Source organism: Gorilla gorilla, chromosome 5, assembly GCF_029281585.2.
Source record: "Gorilla gorilla gorilla isolate KB3781 chromosome 5, NHGRI_mGorGor1-v2.1_pri, whole genome shotgun sequence".
NCBI classification, from domain to species: domain Eukaryota; kingdom Metazoa; phylum Chordata; class Mammalia; order Primates; family Hominidae; genus Gorilla; species Gorilla gorilla.
Genome location: NC_073229.2, coordinates 90,422,891 through 90,437,330, shown reverse-complemented (window position 1 = coordinate 90,437,330; position 14,440 = coordinate 90,422,891).

The window sequence follows — 14,440 nt, the reverse complement described above, 5'->3', positions numbered from 1 at the left end:
GATTTGTCAGTTTTTGCAAACTAAGATGTTGCTGTACTGTAACACGGTCTTGTCTTTAGGACATATGAGTTCACACAGAGTTTTTGTTAGTTCAATTTGTTCTTAGTCCCATCTTGCAACATATAGGGCTGAAACTCGTTGGTGTTAAAACAGTTAGAGAATCTGTGATGTAACTCATGATTTTGGTTTGGTACATTTATCTGTTTTGTGTGCCCTACTGTAGTACATTTTGAAGTGTTATACTTTTGGTTTCAATTTTCAGTGTATCATCTTTTTTTTTTTTTTTTTTTTTGAGACAGTCCCTCTCTGTCGCCCAGGCTGGAGTGCGGTGGCACGATCTCGGCTCACTGCAAGCTCCGCCTCCCAGGTTCATGCCATTCTCCTGCCTCGGCCTCCGGAGTAGCTGGGACTATGGGCGCCCACCACCACGCCCAGCTAATTTTTTGTATTTTTAGTACAGATGGGGTTTCACCATATTAGCCAGGATGGTCTCGATATCCTGACGTCATGATCCTCCCACCTCAGCCATTAGTAACACCACTAGCATATTATTCTCATTAGGTTCTCAGGGAAACAGAAGTAGAGAGCAAAGCATAAGTCAAATTCTTTTCCCAAACAGGAAAACTTTAGTTAACCCGTTTCTACAATATCAGACTGCCTGCTTTACATTTCTCTCTAGAGGTAGATCCCAAAGTCAGCTTAAACTTAACATTTCCAAAGTTAACAATTTTTCCCCCACCAGAAAGTAAACAAACTAACAAACAGCCAAGCCAAACAAAGCACATAACCACCCAAAGACTGCTGCTTCCACAGTCCTGCATACTGCATTCATGGAAAGCCCACGCTTTCAGCTTTGCAACTTAAAAACTCAAAACCCCCTTGGTTTTCTGTTTTACTCATAACTCATATTCAGTTGGGTAGCATATTCTATTAGCTTTATCTTCAAAACAAATCCAGAATTCAATCACGTTTCATAATTTGTTTTGCCTGGATGCTTACAATATCATACTAACTGATCTTTTACTCCAAACTTCTCCTTCAGTGTGTTGGAGACATGGTGACCACAGTGATTACTTTATAGTTATCTCACTCTCCTCAGAAGGTTCTGGTGGCTTCCCTTGTCGCTTAGAGTAAAATCCAAAGTTCTAAAAATGACTTTCAAGGACCTAGGGAAAATTGCCTTCACAATGTCTTTAACCTTCTAATTTTGGCAATAATAAAGATTGAAATAATAGGGCTGCATACAGCTGATGAAAATAGAGGAGTCACTAGGTGCTCTTTGAGCTCAGATGGCCTCATAATACATGTATTAATCATCTCTTCAGTCAAACTTGCAATATTTCTGAGAATACTGAGCTTGCATTGTTCAAGATAGAATTTTATCACGGAGGGTCAGCAATAAAGCTTTTATATCCACATGGTTTGTAAAGGTAATTTTCTGAGGGGCAAGCAGATTGTTTCAGCTTGTTTCAGATTCTTCACATACCAGCATAATAATGGTGGATCTATGGGCTTCCATAGAAACCATAACATATTATAAGTATGGCCTCCATTATTTTCTGCATGTAGATCTTAATGAACTATTGCTGGAGAGAACATGAAGCCTCTGACAATCCACCTATGACTAGGTTACACTGTATATACTATATCATGAGCATTTTTCATGTCGATACATAAACGTGGCCCCAGGCCATGTCTGAACAGTAGAATTGTACCTGGCTGAACAATTCACTTGGTATGATTTGTTGTGACCTGTCTACATGATTCTCTAGCAATGGATGTCTTAATAAGCCACAGCAAATTGGATGAGCCAATTCATAGTTGCTTTCACCTACTGTACCCATGACCTCAATTAAAGTTATAGATTGCTTCTAAGCATTGCTCATTGGTAGTGACTCAAACAATAGCATAAAATGTTCTCATTAATCCCTTGATCAAATTGAGAACATATATATCAGACATTTCTGCGCCGAAGGTATTACTTTACCAATGGAGATATTGCATAATTTGGTTGACTGTAATTGCTGCCATCTGCATTCAATTATCTAATTAGTAATTGCTACCACATATGCTACCAATTACATAAAAAACACTAGCAGTGCTTTAAACCCTGCATTCAAAACTTCAGAATGAATTTCAGAATGTTGCAGTGTGTTTTGCTTGAAAAACACATTGTCAATTGCTATGTATATATGCCCTAGGATAAGTAATAATAAAAAAGTTAACCTACTATTTAGTTCACGTAAAATTATTGAAAACAAAAATTGAAAATAAAAGTAGTAAAGAAAAACACATATAAAAATAAACTTTAAATCAATCTCAACATCACATTAACAATCTATAACACAAAGGTTTCACCCCTTTTAACTATAAAAGAAAATTAAGGAGTTATTAGAATATCATGTTTTTCTTTTTTAATCATTCATTTATTGAATGAAAATTAATTGAGAACAATTTTATACAAAATACTCAATTTAAAGATCATACAAAAGATAAAAGACAATTTTGACTATAATATAGATGGCACCAATGTACACAATTAAATTACAAACTATAATGTAATACCTTGAAAGAATTAGTGACAAAGATTCTCTCCTCGACTAAACTCTTCTTGGGTTCCTCTGAACTATCTTCTCAAGTCGGCTATGACTTTTGGGCTTTCATGTTCACCTCTGCATTGTCCAACGTAAATCAGTTTAACACGAGTTTCTCATCTCCCATATCCAATCACCCTCCATATCTGATCAGGTTTCTCATCCTCCGCCGTCCCCCATGTGATATCTGACCATACTGACATGACTTTAGTAAGAAGTCTGTTGTCTGTTTAGCCAGAATCCCCACTTACCCCTCATGTTTTCTCCTATGAATTTTCCATCCACGGTCCCTCACCCAGCTCCTTGGCTATAATTTGCCATTTTCCTTGCTGTTCAAAGTTGGGCCAGATTTTTCTTTCCTAATACAAAACTTCACAGTAGCTGTCTCCCTGTGTACCTATCACAATAGTCCCCACTGAGTAAAGTTTACCTTAGCAGGTGTTAACAAGTATCATGATTATTTTTTCTTTAGCACTGCTAAGCACTGTTATCATTGTAGTGGAGATCAGTTTTAGTTCTGTAGAGAAATACACAATTAAACTGATGGTGCAAAAGTTCAATTCATTCTTGAAGAATAGATAAGATTACTTAGAAATAGGGATAAATGAAGGTTGCTGCACGTAGAGAAAATAGCAAGAACATGGGTCATCGGTTTACATTAGTGATAGTGAGCCACATGTTCAGGCTAACATCTTAACGTGACATTCAAACAATGAAAGTTTGACAGTCTAAAAATAAAATGCTGATTGTTCTAAAGGTTTCTCTTCTTTATTTACACTGTGTTTTGGGAAAATATAAAAAATACACAGTTGACATTTTGAAGTCCAGTACAATGTATAATACAAAACCTAATGACTGTCAAAAATCCTTGGGAACGGTGACATAGATTCTTTTTCCTTTAGTTTAAATTTATTTTTCTTTTTTGTTGGCATCTACTTATACAGTTCTAGTATATCATAGCTTTATTCTTTCACTCCAGTATTTCTCCATTCTAATACATATTTTATGCAACCTCCTGATTAATTATTTTGAAAATAATTTATGCAGGTTTTATTTATAGGACAACTAGTTATTAATCACCTACTGTGTGGCAGCTTCTTTGTTAAGTACTGGGAGAATCATGACCCTTGTTGACCATACGTTATGCAATTTGAACTATGCCAATTCTCCTAAGCAAAAAACCAATATGGCTTTTTTTTTTTTTTTTTTTTTTTGCCTAGCGCAGTATTTTCTAAAACGTATTCCATACTAAATCAGAATATCCTGGAAATGTGTATTTTTAACAAGTTCATTCAGTATCTTCCTAAAAGCATGTTGAAGAAAAATGTCTGTTGGTTCGACTTCATTTACTGTTTCATCTAAATTAATATATATAATTAACTTATAGTGTTTTTTTAACTCATCTCTTCAAATCACTATCAAGGGGTGAAATATTTGTATGCACACTTCATTCAATCCAATCATCACAGACCCCAATCTTTCCTTTTTATATTATTACCTAGTCTTCAAAAGCTAGCTCAGGTAAAATCTGTTCATCATAATTTTCCTTACATAATTAAGGCTAAACTAGACCTTTGCACATTTTAGACTTTTATATACAATGAGGCATGACAATATATTGTCTATATTAATAAAAAAATCCAATGTCAGTATTGGTAAATGGTTTTAAAAATCAGTGTGTAAATTCCAGTGAAAGATAAAGCTGAAAGATGATGCTGAAAGTCTTACATAGATGGGAATGATAAGATCGAATAGTAATCATTCGGTTCTACAACAAGTAAAGTTCTTATGTTTGAAAATGAATATTAAATGGTAATCTACATTCTTAATTGGCCCTAGATTCCTAGAGCCAGTTGCTTTGCACACAGCAAAACCAAGAGAGTACAACATTAAATTCAAATAGAACCTTCTAACGTAAGCAGAAATGTATTAAACACAAGGCAGGAGAAGAGTTAAAAGAAGCACTCTATTTGATGACAATGAGGCAAAATTTCAAGTAATCTGGAAGAGCAACAATAGCGAGAAGCCTAAGGGCACTGCTGTGGATTTAATTGTGTCCTCTCAAATTCCTATTTTGGAGCCCTAACCCGCAATGTGATTTTATTTGGGGAAAAGGCTGTTACGAGATACTTGGAATTAGACCTGGTCATGAAGGTGGGATCATCATGATGGAATCAGTGTCTTTTCAAGAAGAAACAGCTGGGCGCGGTGGATCACGCCTGTAATCCCAGCCCTTTGGGAGGCCGAGGTGGGCGGATCGCCTAAGATCAGGAGTTCAAGACCAGCCGGACCAACATGGAGAAGCCCCATCTCTACTGAAAATACAAACAAATCAGCCAGGCATGGTGGCACATGCCTGTAATCCCAGCTACCCAGGAAGCTGAGGCAGGAGAATCGCTTGAACCCGGGAGGCAGAGGTTGCAGTGAGCCGAGATTGTGCCATTGCATTCCAGCCTGGGCAACAAGAGCAAAACTCTGTCTCAAAAAAAAAAAAAAGAAGAAGAAGAAGAAGAAACAGCAGAGAACATGAATTCCAGCTTTCACTCTCTCTTCCTGTCCTTCTCTACCTCTCTCTTTCTCTATTTTTTTTTCTCTCTCTCTGCTATGTGAGGACACAGCAAGAAGAGGGTCTGCAAACCAGGAATAGGGTCCTCATCAAAATCTGACAACGCTGGCACCTTGACCCCGGACTTCAGCCTCCAGAACTGTGAGAAAATAAATTTCTGTTGTATAAACTATCCAGTCAATGAAAGCTTATTATGACAGCCTAGACAGAGTAATATAGGTAAATGCAACTCCAGACATACCAGGATGAGCCCCTATTTCAACTGTGCCATATGCTCTTTAAGATAAAATCATTAAACCAAAACTAGATAACACCCATAGACAAAACTGCTCCAGACGCTGTAAGAAAAAAATATTACCTGAATGGAATGGGAAGAAAAAATATCTCACTGGACATTAGGAGAGACACACTTTCAATTAGAAAGGAATTGCAGAAAATTATGGAGCAATGATACTGTATCTTTAACATCATACTAAAAAACAAACTGAAAATTAGTTTATACTCTGATAACAGATTAACATGTATTGATTTAAGTTCTTGAATATTCTGCGGAAAAGTATTAGAGCAAGAATATACTTGAATTTTCAATGTTTTTGCTTTTATCTCAAAGTGCAAACCACATAGTAACTAACACCTTTGATCAAGTTTTAATGCATTTAACTTATAATTTAATTTGTGCTACTGAAATATTTCTTATAAATGACACAAGGTGCTATTTCCATTTCTTTCTTCAGTATTAGTAGGTTAGCATTTGATGTTTAGTTTTACCTCTGAAACAAAACAGATGTTTGCTGAAGTGTACATAAAATTTAAAGCCTCATACAGTGTAAGGAATTGTTTTAATTATTATAAAACTGTTTTCAGAAGTACAGTTGCCTTTGGGGGTAAAAATTCTATATAATGACATCTAAATTATCCTACTTTTTCTAAAGACAAGGAGCAGCTTATGGTGGAAATCTTATGAAAAATATCTGAAGATAAGCACAAGATAATAAATTAGGCTCTAAAAATGCTATATCCTGATTACAACTTCTGATATTTTGCCCAGGATTTGAAAGAATCTAAAATATGCACAACCCTGCAGTCAGCATTATTTCTTGCAGAAGAAATAAGTCATCCCCAGTTGGCAAAGTGGTACAAATAAGTATAGTAGCTATAAATCATGTATTCTGTTAAGAGAAACAACTCTAGGGAGGTTGGAAATATACTCTATTTGGAGAAACAAATTAAGTGCCTGGGTTGAAATAATTGGTAATGTTTCTCCCATGTTTAATGGGTTTCTTTTTCACGTGATAATCCAAAGAAAGTATGATTCCTTTTAGTCTGTTTTTTTATACAGGATCTTTCATTTTTTGTAATCATGTGCATCATAGCTTTTCACCTTTATGCATCATGTCTTATGTTACGAAAGTGTATTGACTGGATAGTATCAAAATGAAACAAGTATTATGTTTATGAATCAAAATAAATTGAATTAGAACAAATTGTGCTTGTTGAAAAATTACTCATTCCTAAAGTAAGTGAGGCTGCAAAAGGAAAAAAGGGTAGTGGGGTGGGAAGTGTATTGTAACCAATAAATTCTACACTAGTGAACATGTTGAAGTTAAATTCTAAACTTGATGAATCTGAAAACAATGTTGGAACAAGCTACATGAGAAATAAACTCTTGAATTAAATTGTATAAAGGGAATAAAGAGAGAGAAAATGATTAACATTATATTTCTGTAAATTTATTTTTACATTGATTTGTTCCTCCTTTCTAACTGGAGGCAAGTTTTAACTAGTAACGTACAAATATGAGGAGTCTAGGTTTTTTTTTTTTATGGCCCAAAGACACCCAAAGCTAATTATCAATATTTTGCACTTACTCTGAAGTGTTCATTTTATTTTAGTTCAACACTTCACTGTCATTATTTACCTGAGTAATTCAAGAACCATGTAGATCAAGAAGTTTATAAAAATTTTCCACATTTTGGTAATTAAACTACCTCTTCCCCAGATTACACACTTGATTAAATCATGGCAGCAAAACATTTTTTTTCTCCAATTGATGAGGCCATATTCATGCTATATCTTTTATTTTAAGAAATAAAATAATCAATTATTTTTTAAACTAATGTGGTTTTCTGGCAATACTTAATAAAATTTTCTTTATCAACTAACTCGGCAAACCAAAAACATTAGAAAAACATCTGAGTAAAATTATAAAAAATTATATAAATATTGTTTAGTTGGCAGTGGGTTTGAGGGCAAGTATTGGTATATGTGTGTGGTCCATGCGTATTTGTGTATGTTTTAAAGGAGAATTAGAAGAAGACAGGAAAAAGACTTACGGAATTATGTACTACTGAATAAAATTTTAAAATTCAAAGTTTAAATCACTTTATTTCATGCATAAGAGAAAGACATAAATAGCTTAAACAACTTGCAGTTTGTAAGTGCTTGCATTTAGTTTTCTACTCTCTAATGGTTTTCAAAAACTGTGGAATTTTACCAAAACAATACTGGAAAAAGACCTCATGAAGAGCAATGTCTTGAATGAAGACACTTACCCAATATCTTCTGTCCCTGATGTAATTAAGAAAAGAAAGGAAAGGGGCTGGGCTTTGTTATTTTACATCAGCTTAACTTTGTAATAAAGAACTCTTTTCATTTAGACTTTTAATTTATTTATAACAATTTGATTTAAATTAACTAATTCTACAGGAATGTTAAGGAATCACGACAGGACATCACTAAAAGTATCAGGGAATTACATGTTGCTAAGGAACAATAGTAGCCACCATGAAGTGGCAACGCTCACATCTCTTCCCATAACCACCTAATTTCTTTGCAAGTGGTTTTGCTGTGTTTTATTTGAGTGCACTGAAATTTTCAAATTTGCCACATAATATTAAATGACTGCAAGTTGCTTAATTCTTGATAGGAAAGTGTCCCAGTAAATTAGGAAACTCTGGATTAAGAAATCATGTGAGGCACTTCCTAGCAATGCTTTGTGCATCTGCTTGCTGCTGGAACTGATTGGAGAGTTTGTAATCTCCTACACTAGTGCTTTACTTATTTTTGTCTTTTACATTGTTTTTATTATTGATTATTAAAATATATTCATTAAAATTCACACTGTGATGTATAGTTCTATTGGCTTGGCAAATGCACAGTATGTGCCCTTCAATATAGGAATGATAAAAAAGAGTTTCATTACATTAAAATTTTTTCTGTGCATTCCATTTGTAGTCAAATGCTGCCCCTTATTTTTACCACTGGCAACTACCGATGTACTTTCAGTCCCTATAGTTTTGCCATTTTTAATGCCAGACAAATATAATCAGATAGTATATCGCCTTTTGGGTTTTGTTCCTTGCACTTAGCAAAATGCATGTTGCTGCTTGTACGAATAATTTACTACTTTTTATTGCTATGAGTCATTCTAATGTATGCATGTATCAGTTTATGTAATCAGTGGTTGAATGACATATGGTTTTTGGGTTTCCAGAATGATTAACAACAAAGTTTCTGTAGGCTGGGCGCGGTGGCTCACGCCTGTAATCCCAGCACTTTGGGAGGCCAAGGCGGACGGATCACGAGGCCAAAAGATGGAGACCATCCTGGCTAACACAGTGAAACCCCGTCTCTACTAAAAATACGAAAAATTAGCTGGGCGTGGTGGCGGGTGCCTGTAGTCCCAGCTACTCGGGAGGCTGAGGCGGGAGAATGGCGTGAACCCGGTAGGCGGAGCTTGCCGTGAGCCGAGATTGTGCCACTGCACTCCAGCCTGGGTGACAGCGTGAGACTCCGTCTCAAATAAATAAATAAATAAATAAATAAAATAAAGCTTCTGAAAACATTTAAGTACAGATTTGTGTGTGTAAATATACATTTTCATTTCATCTCCAGCAAATATCCTGGAGTGGACTACTGAGTTACGTGTTCAGTGTATATTAATTTTGCAAGAAACTACAAAACTGCTTTCCAAAGTGGCTGTGTAGTTTTTCACTCCCGTCAGCAAAGTAGGAGAGTTTCAGGTATTTTGCATCCTTGCAAGTCCTTGGCATAGTCAGTTTTATTTTGGTTTTAGTCATTTTAGTAGTTGTGTATTAGCATTTTATTGTTGTTATTTGTATTTTTTTATTTTCCTAAAAATTTATATTGTTTAGTATTATTGTGAGTGTGAGATTGATAATTTCTAGCTCTCTGTGTTCTGATACATGCCTGAATTCTTCAAGTGTTGCTTTTTACTGTTTTCTTAATGCAGAACATGAAAATAAAGTTTATCTGAGAAGTTCAGCATTTAAGACATCACTAGACCTTTAAATTAATGTTGATAAACATTGAAAGTGATAATATCATCAATAGTCAAAAAGTTATATTTTGTCATTATTTCTGATGTGAGGATATTTGTGATATACTTAGTCTTATGTTATAATTGTTCATTTAAAAAATTAATTCCCCAGCTGTAGCAAAAGTATACATGAGAATTTTACCCTGATAAGGAATTAGAAAGTCACCAGACGAAATACTGCTTGGATCCAAACCCTGAGAGCAAGCCAAATTAACTACAAAATCAAAGTTAAAAAAATCCATTAAAAAAAACACAGAAATCTAAATGAACTAAATTCCAGGAAATAATATCCCTCTTCCAGGAAAGAACAGACCTGTGGCATAATGATTGGAAAGGAAGGAGCTCGATTCTTCATTTACAGAGGACATGCTTGAGTACAGACATTATTATTTCAGATCTTCAAATGCAAATTAGTAAATTATTATTGCCTGGTGGCAGAAAACAAAGTAGGAATGCACAATCTTTTGCATTACTATATTTTAGAAATAAAATGGAAAGTGAAAACAAATACCATTTGCAATAATTTTAAAAGCATACCAAATTGCTATGAAAAATATAATGAAATGTGTTCAAGATCTATGCATTAACACCACGACATATTGCTTAGAGAAGTTAAAGAAGACCTAAATAATGCTGACTTACACATGGTATATGGGATGTACTTGGTTTGAAAGACTCAACAAGTTTAAGTCATCCATTCTTCCCAGGAATATTTATGGTTTCAATGCAATCTCAATAAAAATACTAGCAGACTTTTGAAGAAATTTATATGCCAGTATTAAAATTTATATAAAAATGTAAATATTTAAAAGAGCCCAAATAATCCTTAAAAGGAACAAAAAGATGTCTTACTTAAGTTAAAAATTTACTATAAAGTTATAATAACCAAGGAAACTTATTATTCATGAAATAATAGACCAAAGATCTATGAACAGAATAGATTCCAAAAATAAATCTGAAGATTTATAGTTAGCTAATTTTTGACTAAAATGTCAGGTCAACTTAATGAGGAAGATAAAGTACTTTTTACATTTAGTACTGAAAAAATTGCCTGTCTCTAGTAACATAATAAATAAGTATAAAGTAAATACCCTGTCCTGCTCCATACACAAAAAATAATTTGAGATAGATTATACTGCTAAATGTAAATACTAGAGAATATTTTTAGAATAAGCAAGATAATATATTTGAAGCCTTTGGCTAGGCAAACATTTCTTAGATAAAACATAAAAAGCACTAAAAAATTGATTAGATTTTTATTAGAGTTAAAAACTTTCTGCTCATTAAATGACATCTAAATGAAATTGGATAGAAAAATTATACACTGAATTTGTTTTCATAAATGCATCTTTTAAAAGCCTTTAATCCATAAAATACGAAGAATCAAACTAAATGTGTTGGGAGCAAGCCCCCCAAAATCTGGCCATAAACTGTCCCCAAAACTGGCCATAAATAAAATCTCTGCAGCAATGTAACATGTCCATAATGGCCATAACGCCCAAGCTGGAAGATTGTGGGTTTATGGGAATGAGGGCAAGGAACACCTGGCCCACCCAGGGCGGAAAACCGCTTAAAGGCATTCTTAAGCCACAAACAAAAGCCTGAGAGATCTGTGTCTTAAGGCCATGTTCCCGCTGCAATTAATTCGGCCCATCCCTTCGTTTCCCTTAAGGGATACTTTTAGTTAATTTAATATCTATAGAAACAATGCTAATGACTGGCTTGCTGTTAATAAATACGTGGGTAAATCTCTGTTCGGGGCTCTCAGCTCTGAAGGCTGTGAGACCCCTGATTTCCCACTTCACACCTCTATATTTCTGTGTGTGTGTGTGTGTGTCTTTAATTCCTCTAGCGCCGCTGGGTTAGAGTCTCCCCAACTGAGCTGGTCTCGGCAAGTGGCGCCCTTTTGTGGGGGCTCGAATCCAGGTCGAAGGGTCGCCGGAGCGATGGTTGGAACGGAAAACTAGCTGGAGGACACCCGAGTACGCTTAAAGCAATCCCCCTGGTGAGTAAGAAGGGGAGCTCAGAAGCGTCAGGGTAACAATGGGGCAAGTTTGGGGTCTGGTTCGTTTCACCAAGCTAAATGCCCATCAGTGACAGATTGGATAAAGAAAATATGGCATATATACTCCACGGAATGCTATGCAGCCTTGAAAAATGAGATAATGTCCTTTGAGGGAACATGAATGGAGCTGGAGGCCATTATCCCCAGCAAACTAATGCGGGAACAACAACAACAAGAAAAACAAAGTCCTCATGTTCTCACTTATAAGTGGGAACTAAATGATGACAACACATGGACACAGACAGGAAAATGGACATGGGGCCTACTGGAGGAGGAGGGAGAGGATCAGAAAAAACAACTATTGGATATTAGGCTTAGTACCTGGGTGACAAAATAATCTGTACAACAAACCCCTGTGACACGACTTTACCTATGTGAGAAACCTGCACTTGTATCCCTGAACCTAAAATTGATGTTTTAAAAAAAATTATTAAAAAAATTATTAAAACTTAATAAGAACAAAAAATTCAGTTGAAGCTGGGTAGATTTAAACAGGCACTTAACCAAATAACTTGTATGAATAACAAAAAATATATGAAAAGGTATTTTGTTATTTAGTTCATCAAGAAAATACAAATTAAAATCACAATGAGATACCACTAATCTCCTACTAGAATGGCAAAAATAAAAAGAATAGACAATTTTTAAGTTGTCTGAATTTTGAAATATTTTCTAGAATGTGGATCCACCAAAACACTCATAATTTGCTGGTGGGTATATTTCATTATGTAGCTATTTGGATAACTGTTTGGCAGTTTCTAATAAAAATAAACATGAATATAGCCAATAATTTATCAGTACCTACACCAGGAATAAAAAAAGTCAATACAACAACTTGGGAAATAGTAGATATAACAGACTTATTTTTAATAGCATTACACTAAAAACTACTTTAATTTCCATCATCAGGATGATGAACACATCCTATTTAAGTCATAAGTGAAATATTACTCAAATATTCAAAGGTATGAACTAATGTTACAAGATGAATAGTTTCAAATATAGTATGTTAAGGAAAAGAAGCCAGACACAAAAAGCCAGACTGTTATTTCAAGGACATTAAATCTAAGAACAGGCAAAATTAATCTATAATTTTAGGAATATGAAATTATTTGCCTCTTGTAGAGTAGAGAAGAAATAGACTGAAAGAAGCAAGATGTAACTCTGGGAATATGGGAACGCCCTATCTCTTGTTTTGAGTCATGGTTACATTAGGTTATACAACTATTAAAATTTGCCAAACCAACAGGTGAAATATGCACACTTTATTTTATGTATTTTAAAATATTTTAAATGTTAATGAAATAAAACATATTTGTAAAAAACAAAAACAAAACAATAATTGTGCTCTTATTAGCCTTTTGTTTTGCTGTTGTACTTCAATTTTGGAAATGTGTCTCCATCATTAAGATTATTATCTTTAAATCTTATTTGTAGACTGTTTCTGCATATATGACATAGACCATTTTCTTCAACAGACCGTCTTTGTAAAGTCTGATTTATTTTGTTTTCTAGTTTTATTTTATTTCTAATTGACATATAATAATTGTACATATTTATGGAGTACAATGTGATGTTTCTATACATATATTCATTGTGGAATGATCAAATCATTAAGACATTTAAAATTGAGCTTAAAATTGTATTTTCAAAATTACCTCCCTCTAATCAATTCTTTACACAATTCCTTGGTTGGTGGGTGAGGGGAAGGATCAGAAAGTATAATTAACACAATTTTTGGTTGTAGCCATTAGGATTAAACTGTTTCTTAAATCTGATTTAAATACTACAGAATTTTCTTCTTTCTTTCTTTTTTTTTTTTTTTTGAGATGGAGTCTCGCTCTGTCACCAGGTTGGAGTGCAGTGGCCCAATCTCACTTCACTGCAACCTCCACCTCCCAGGTTCAGGCAATTCTCCTGACTCAGCCTCCCGAGGAGCTGGGACTACAGGCACGCGCCACCACACCTGGCTAATTTTTGTATTTTTAGTAGAGACGAGGTTTCACCGTGTTGGCCAGGATGGTCTCAATCTCCTGACCTTGTGATCTGCCTGCCTCAGCCTCCCAAAGTGCTGGTATTATAGGAGTGAGTGACCCAGCCTGGCACACAATTGCAAACTTTGATTACCACGTTTACCGATTGAGTCCCTCTTCTAATGCTTAGTGTTTGTATTTCTTTGGATTGTTTCTTTCCCCTGACATCCTCAACTACACTCTTATTGATGATAGTGATAGTATATCAATTTCTGTTTCCCTTATTACCTGATCAAAATAAATGACATATGTTATAAGCTAAATTTATTTAGTGTTAAGTACGCCAAGATTTAGATAGAATAACATAATATATGAATAATATAATATTTATCTATCTTCAGTAATTTCTTAAAAATTTCAGTGTTATCTTTCCAGGCATTTTTGACAATGGCAGTTTATTAATTTTTCTTTTGATTGTCTTAGTGTAGAACACTTGGTCACAATGATAGGGTCTGGGGACTTGATGCTATGTTTGGTTTTTCTATGAACATATTCTCTTTAATCGGTGTGTAATTATATGACACATAGCATAGGATGACTATGTGTGTGTTGAAGAGGGTGGAATATGGAGATTTGTGAGGAGGGCAGCATTTGTCTCCAGGGCTCCTATGTTTTCCTGGCAGGGAACCCAGCTGCCTGCAGCTCTGGTCTTTACAACTTTTGGCCTAAAGTGAAAAAAGAACAATTTTGAAATTCCATATGAACATGTCAGGAATAAATGATGACTGTACTAGGCCATATGATCTACTATTCTCAAAGGTCAAGGGGGTATTACTATGATTCATGTTCTTGCTGAACACACAGAGCTTTCCCAAGGAGTAGTTCTCAAAACAAAAGCATCAC